The sequence below is a fragment of the Lathyrus oleraceus genome, chromosome 7, assembly GCF_024323335.1.
Source record: "Lathyrus oleraceus cultivar Zhongwan6 chromosome 7, CAAS_Psat_ZW6_1.0, whole genome shotgun sequence".
Taxonomy (NCBI): Eukaryota; Viridiplantae; Streptophyta; class Magnoliopsida; order Fabales; family Fabaceae; genus Lathyrus; species Lathyrus oleraceus.
Genome location: NC_066585.1, coordinates 189,514,852 through 189,522,638, shown reverse-complemented (window position 1 = coordinate 189,522,638; position 7,787 = coordinate 189,514,852). Strand labels below are relative to the sequence as shown.

General features: G+C 31.0%; 1 non-coding gene across 1 annotated transcript; it reads right to left on the bottom strand.

The window, feature by feature from the left end:
• Positions 1 to 6,833: 6,833 nt before the first annotated feature.
• Positions 6,834 to 6,906, bottom strand: TRNAI-AAU (transfer RNA isoleucine (anticodon AAU)). Its single transcript has one exon. It is a non-coding gene; the product is annotated as a tRNA-Ile (tRNA).
• Positions 6,907 to 7,787: the final 881 nt, after the last annotated feature.

Genomic DNA, 7,787 nt, shown 5'->3' with positions numbered 1-7,787 from the left:
TCTAAAGAGATTAACTATTAATAAAGAGACAGACCAATACTAATAAGTACAAGAGAGGACATTTTTGGTAACATTAATAATTGGTCAATTGGTACTGGAAGATAAAATATCACTTGGGATATTTTATGTCACTACTTAATATTATATACTATATATATATATATATATATTATATAGTGTATATATTGTGTGGTGGGGGTTGAAAGAAGAAAAAAAAAGATAAGGAGAGTAGGTAGAAGAGAGAAAGAATTATCAGAAAGAAAGAAAAGAAGAAAGGGAAAAGAGGAGAAGAAGGAAGAGAAAGAGGAAGAAGAGAAGAAGAGGAAGGAAGAAGATGGGAAATCATATTCATCACCACCATCATTATGTCATCTTCATCATCACCAACTTCATCTTATTCTTCTACTAGGTGAGTTCTAGTTAGAAACTCTAAATTTCTATAGAAACTAGGGTTATAGAATCATAAACAAATCATGAACAATCCGAGCTATGTGATGAATATTACATGTGATGAATATTACTCTTGATGTTGTTGTTTTATGAACATGTGCTTGATATGTTCTATGTGATTATTGTGATAATATGATTTACTATGGTTATGTTATGATATTGAGACCCTTGTAGTTTTGAACTTGGGATTATTGTTGTACATGTGTATGTGAGCATGTAGTAAGATGGATGTGTTGGAAGAATGAGTGTGGGTTTGGTTGGAAATGAAGTAACAGAGGAAAAATGGTCACGTCTTTTAAAAATGCCATGAATATTACGTAAAGGGCTATTATTATTGTTCCATGTTATAGAATATTATGTGATTTATAAATGCCATGAATTATATCATGATGAAAATTAAATATTTTTATGTGGAAGGTGAAGTAACATGATTAAAAACCTTACAAAGATGAGTGAAGAAATCTAGGAGAATAACGTGATTAATAACTTAAAAATATGATCTAGGTTATGGAACATGTGAGATATATGTATAAGAATACGGTATTCATTCGTACGACCATTATGTGGAGGTCGTGGACGAATTGTTGCCATGATTGAGAATGAAACCCATTGTATGGAACATGCAATGTTATTGTTGTGTATTATGGTGAATGAAGTCACCTATGGTTTATGAATTTGTTATGGTTCGTGGAACCGATGATTTGTGAAACCGATCATGTATTCAAAATGTGTGTTTTTATGTGGTGGTACACATCTCTTTTGGTATGCTTAAACGTGTAAGCATTGGGATATGGGACCAATGATTCGAGCCTCAATTGGGTTTGAGCCCCAACCATGGCGAACATGGGGGAAAGGTGGACATGAAAGTGGGATAAGGCCCATACGGTGAAATAGACTCAAAGTGGGTAAAGTCCCATACGAGTGACGATTCTCAATAGTGGGTTTAAGTCCCATAGGGGAACCGGATATCCACCGCGAAAGTCGAATCATACGAGCATGCATGAATCGGGCTTGGCTTAGACGTAAGTCCGTTCGGGAATTGATGCATCGTGATCTGGATAATGATCGTGGTTGAGTTATTAGGACTCAGATGCATGTTGCCATACAATTGCGAGATACTCTCCCCATCGCTCAAGTCTTCGTTCCATTGTTGACTTGAGTTGGATATGGGTTGAATATTTATTAGAAACCCTTTAGAGCCGAGTGGACCGATAGGATAAGAGAACTCACTGAGATTATTATCTCATCCCACTATTGTTGTTATTTTTCAGGTAATCCTTACAGGTTGAATCTATGAGAAGCTGTTATGGATATTTCAAGGGACGCAGTTATTCGGATCTTCCGCTGTGGAGTTGAGTGCAATGAAGATATTGCACATAGTTCTTAGATTTTATTATTTAGGCATTATTGTATAACATGTTCCATTGATGTTTTTAGTTTGAACATGTGTATATATATTGATGCCATTAGGCACTTATGTTGTGACAGTACCAAAATTTAACACTTGTATGATATTATTCTAGATATATATTATACGGGTTGTTACAACAAGTGTATTGATGTGTTACCCTTATTGTCTTCTTCTACAATATTGTTCATGTATCTCTAACTTTTCATAATTTCAATCTTATGTTAGAATTGAATGTGGCCTAGAAGGATGCAAAGAAAGCTAAGGTGATAGAGGAAACAATGAGAAAATGTCACAATAGGTTGAAAATATACTATAATAGGAAAGCAAGTACTTGAATTTCAACAACAACAATGTATTTGTTAGGTTCAGTCATATGAGAGAGGTTAGTCAGGCGCTGAAAATATGAAAATACTAGGGTGGGGTTGTTATGTGGAGATTAATTTATAAGGTATTAGAACTGATTAGGCTATTTGGTAGCTAAAAATCGATTTATAAGGCTTTAAAAATTGTTTTAGGGATGTAAAAGTCACAAATTTTTGAAGCGTTATAGAAATCAATTTTTAGGTTGTACGACATTTATTTTTAGGTGAGCATGAGATAATAGTAAGACTTAAGAGTAAATGGGTGATAAAAAATGAAGTGTAATTAGACTTAATTAGGTTAGTTAATGGATGTATATAATAATTAAGTCATTTAAGATAAAGCTTGATTAATCTCGATATTAGAGTTATGTTTTAAAATATTGTTTCGTGTAATCATATTTTGTTAACGATAAAATTAAACTATTATGACATGTGAATCACGGTATGTGTCAAATTTCAATATCAGATGAGTGTTATTTGACAATGATGTTATTAAATAAGGTCTTTCTAAGTTCCATATAGATGACGTGCCAAAGGAAACATCTCGTGATAGAATTGGAGAAAACACCCTAATGGACTTATGAGAATTTAGTAGAAAGGTCTTACATGAAATAAGGGGCATCGCTAAGGAGTTTAGAGGCGTACTCTTCAACTTCCCAACTGTTATCCACAATTAACTAGTTGTCACTGTCATTACCGTTTGTAAAGTTCAATGAGATGGATAAGAAGGGTCATCATATTAATGAATGAATCTGATGAAGACATAACATAAGAAACACTAATTATACAATTCATTTTATTATGTCATTCTCTTTATGTTTTAAAATATGAAAATACTAGGGTGTGGTTGTAATGTGGAGATTAATTTATAAGGTATTAGAACTGATTAGGCTATTTGGTAGCTAAAAACCTATTTATAAGGCATTAGAAATTTTTTTAGGGATGTAAAAGTCATAAATTTTTGAAGCGTTATAGAAATCAATTTTTAGGTTGTAAGACATTTATTTTTAGGTGAGCATGAGAGAATAGTAAGACTTAAGAGTAAATGGGTGATAAATAATGAAGTGTAATTAGACTTAATTAGGTTAGTTAATGGATGTATATAATAATTAAGTCATTTAAGAATAAGCTTGATTAATCTCGATATTAGTGTTATGTTTCAAAATATTGTTTCGTGTAATCATATTTTGTTAACGATAAAATTAAACTATTATGACATGTGAATCACGGTATGTGTCAAGTTTCAATATCAGATGAGTGTTATTTGACAATGATGTTATTAAATAAGGTCTTTCTAAGTTCCATATAGATGACATGCCAAAGGAAATATGTCGTGATAGAATTGGAGAAAACACCCTCATGGACTTATGGGAATTTAGTAGAAAGGTCTTACATGAAATAAGGGGCATCGCTAAGGAGTTTAGAGGCGTACTCTTCAACTTCCCAATTGTTATCCACATTTAACTAGTTGTCATTGTCATTACCTTTTGTAAAGTTCAATGAGACGGATAAGAAGGGTCACCATATTAATGAATGAATTTGATGAAGACATAACATAAGAAACACTAATTATACAATTCATTTTATTATGTCATTCTCTTTATGTTTTAAAATATTGTTTCGTGTAATCATATTTAGTTAACGATAAAATTAAACTATTATGACATGTGAATCACGGTATGTGTCAAGTTTCAATATCAGATGAGTGTTATTTGACAATGATGTTATTAAATAAGGTCTTTCTAAGTTCCATATAGATGACATGCCAAAGGAAATATGTCGTGATAGAATTGGAGAAAACACCCTAATGGACTCATGGGAATTTAGTAGAAAGGTCTTACATGAAATAAGGGGCATCGCTAAGGAGTTTAGAGGCGTACTCTTCAACTTCCCAACTGTTATCCACAATTAACTAGTTGTCACTGTCATTACCTTTTGTAAAGTTCAAGAGACGGATAAGAAGGGTCACCATATATACAATTCATTTTATTATGTCATTCTCTTGAGGAAATGATAATAAAAACCTATTCAAAGGACCATTTTCTAGTCATTGATTTTTTTGAAGGGTTAATTAAATCATGTTCTTGGTTGGCCATGTGATAGCGTATAAAAACCTTCTTTCATATATTTAAGACAATTAGTTTTCAGATAATAAATAAGGTCGGAGGGAGTATGTATTTTCCTAGTGTATATATGTTCTTGAGCATATGACGGAATTAGTTTTCAGATACCTATAAGTCAACTTTTTAAAAGACCTTCGCGTTATTAGCACGACGCTCTAACCAACTGAGCTAATGGGCCATGCGTGTATATTGTCTAAAATATTAATTTAATAGTTTCTTTTAAAGAAAGAAGTAGAAAATATTTATACAAGTGTATTGATATGTTACCCTTATCGTCTTCTTATAGAATATTGTTCATGCATCTCTAACTTTTCATAATTTCAATCTTATGTTAGAATTGAATGTGGTCTAGAAGGATGGAAAGAAAGCTAAGGTGATAGAGGAAACAATGAGAAAATGTCACAATAGGTTGAAAATATACTATAATAGGAAAGCAAGTACTTGAATTTCAACAACAACAACGTATTTGTTAGGATCAGTCATATGAGTGAGGTTAGTCAGGCGCTGAAAATATGAAAATACTAGGGTGTGGTTGTTATGTGGAGATTAATTTATAAGGTATTAGAACTCATTAGGCTATTTGGTAGCTAAAAATCGATTTATATGGCATTAAAAATATTTTTAGAGATGTAAAAGTCATAAATTTTTGATGCGTTATAGAAATCAATTTTTAGGTTGTAAGACATTTATTTTTAGGTGAGCATGAGATAATAGTAAGACTTAAGAGTAAATGGGTGATAAATAAAGAAGTGTAATTAGAATTAATTAGGTCAGTTAATGGATGTATATAATAATTAAGTCATTTAAGAATACGCTTGATTAATCTCGATATTAGTGTTATGTTTCAAAATATTGTTTCGTGTAATCATATTTTGTTAACGATAAAATTAAACTATTATGACATGTGAATCACGGTATGTGTCAAGTTTCAATATCAGATGAGTGTTATTTGACAATGATTTTATTAAATAAGGTCTTTCTAAGTTCCATATAGATGACATGCCAAAGGAAATATGTCGTGATAGAGAATTGGAGAAAACACCCTAACGGACTTATGGGAATTTAGTAGAAAGGTCTTACATGAAATAAGGGGCATCGCTAAGGAGTTTAGAGGCGTACTCTTCAACTTCCCAATTGTTATCCATAATTAACTAGTTGTCACTGTCATTACCTTTTGTAAAGTTCAATGAGACGGATAAGAAGGGTCACTATATTAATGAATGATTCTGATGAAGACATAACATAAGAAACACTAATTATTCAATTCATTTTATTATGTCATTCTCTTGAGGAAATGATAATAAAAACATATTCAAAGGATCATTTTCTAGTCATTGACTTTTTTGAAGGGTTGATCAAATCATGTTCTTGGTTAGCCATGTGATAGCCTATAAAGACCTTCTTTCATGTACGACCGCTAATTTGTATATCATAATAACAGTGTTCATCCTAATCAAATAGTACTTCGGTCATAATTATAAACAAAAAAAAATACAACTTTCACGTTTATTAAGAATGGTAGTTAATATATTTAATTTTCTTGATTCCACCTACAAGAATAAACACAATTACTAATTTACCCTTACTTAAATTGTCATCCCCTAACAATACTCCCTCTATTTTTTTTATTTTAAGTCGCTTTGAGAAAATAAATGTGCCAAATTATAAGTCATTTCACAATACCAATACATCATTAATATTATTTTTCTTATTATACGCTTGAGAATTTATTACTCTCTCTTCTTCCCTTTCTTTAAGTTTATCTTTATAATACCATTAATAAAAGATAATTTTATAATATTTCATAATTTGTCTTTTTCATACAACAATGATTACATTTTTTAATATGAGTGAAAATGTCTAAACTACTTCTAATAAAAAAAGAGGCAGTATTAAGTACTTAATGCAAGATAATTTTTTTTTATTAAAAGCATTAAACGTGCCTAGATTTTCTTTGTCACTGACTTATATTTAAGCCTAAACATATTAGAAGATTTTTTTTCTGATAAATAAGGTCGGAGGGAGTATGTATTTTCTTAGTGTACATAACAAATTATCACATCCTTCGTATAAGTACTTCTTTCTTGAGCTAGCAATTATTGTTCATCTTAAATCTTTTCTGAATTAAATATAGGGTTGCTCGGTCATGGTGTATCAATTATGACCATATAAACCAACAAAAGGAAATGAAATTTAAGAATATGCATATGATGGAATTAGTTTTCAGATACCTATAAGCATAATCATGACTGTGTTAAATTTTTAGAAGTCCTATGTAGGTTAGCCGCGGTTTATATGTGGAAAAATAAATAGAAACCCTAACTTGCCCTGGTTTAACCATGAGAAATATTTTACAAGGCGATGCATGCCTTCAAAGACAACCATCAGCACAACGATTGCGTGTGAACATTTTTCTCTCATACACTTCTTTTTGTAAAGTAATTTATATGACATATTTGAACAAGGAGAAATAAAAAAGATTTCTCATGGCACATGCAGGTCTCGAACCTGCACATTCGCGTTATTAGCACAACGCTCTAACCAACTGAGCTAATGGGCCATGCATGTATACTGTCTAAAATATTAATTTAATAGTTTCTTTTAAAGAAAGAAGTAGAAAATATTTATACAAGTGTATTGATGTGTTACCCTTATCGTCTTCTTCTACAATATTGTTCATGCATCTCTAACTTTTCATAATTTCAATCTTATGTTAGAATTGAATGTGGCCTAGAAGGATGCAAAGAAAGCTAAGGTGATAGAGGAAACAATAAGAATATCTCACAATAGGTTGAAAATATACTACAATAGGAAAGCAAGTACTTGAATTTCAACAACAACAATGTATTTGTTAGGTTCAGTCATATGAGTGAGGTTAGTCAGGCGCTGATAATATGAAAACACTAGGGTGTGGTTGTTATGTGGAGATTAATTTATAAGGTATTAGAACTGATTAGGCTATTTGGTAGCTAAAAATCGATTTATAAGGCATTAAAAATTGTTTTAGGGATGTAAAAGTCATAAATTTTTGAAGCGTTATAGAAATAAATATTTAGGTTGTAAGACATTTATTTTTAGGTGAGCATTAGATAATAGTAAGACTTAAGAGTAAATGGGTGATAAATAATGAAGTGCAATTAGACTTAATTAGGTTAGTTAATGGATGTATATAATAATTAAGTCATTTAAGATAAAGCTTGATTAATCTCGATATTAGTGTTATGTTTTAAAATATTGTTTCGTGTAATCATATTTTGTTAACGATAAAATTAAACTATTATGACATGTGAATCACGGTATGTGTCAAGTTCCAATATCAGAGAAATGTTATTTGACAATGATGTTATTAAATAAGTTCTTTCTAAGTTCCATATAGATGACATGCCAAAGGAAACATGTCGTGATAGAATTGGAGAAAACCCTAATGGACTTATGGGAATT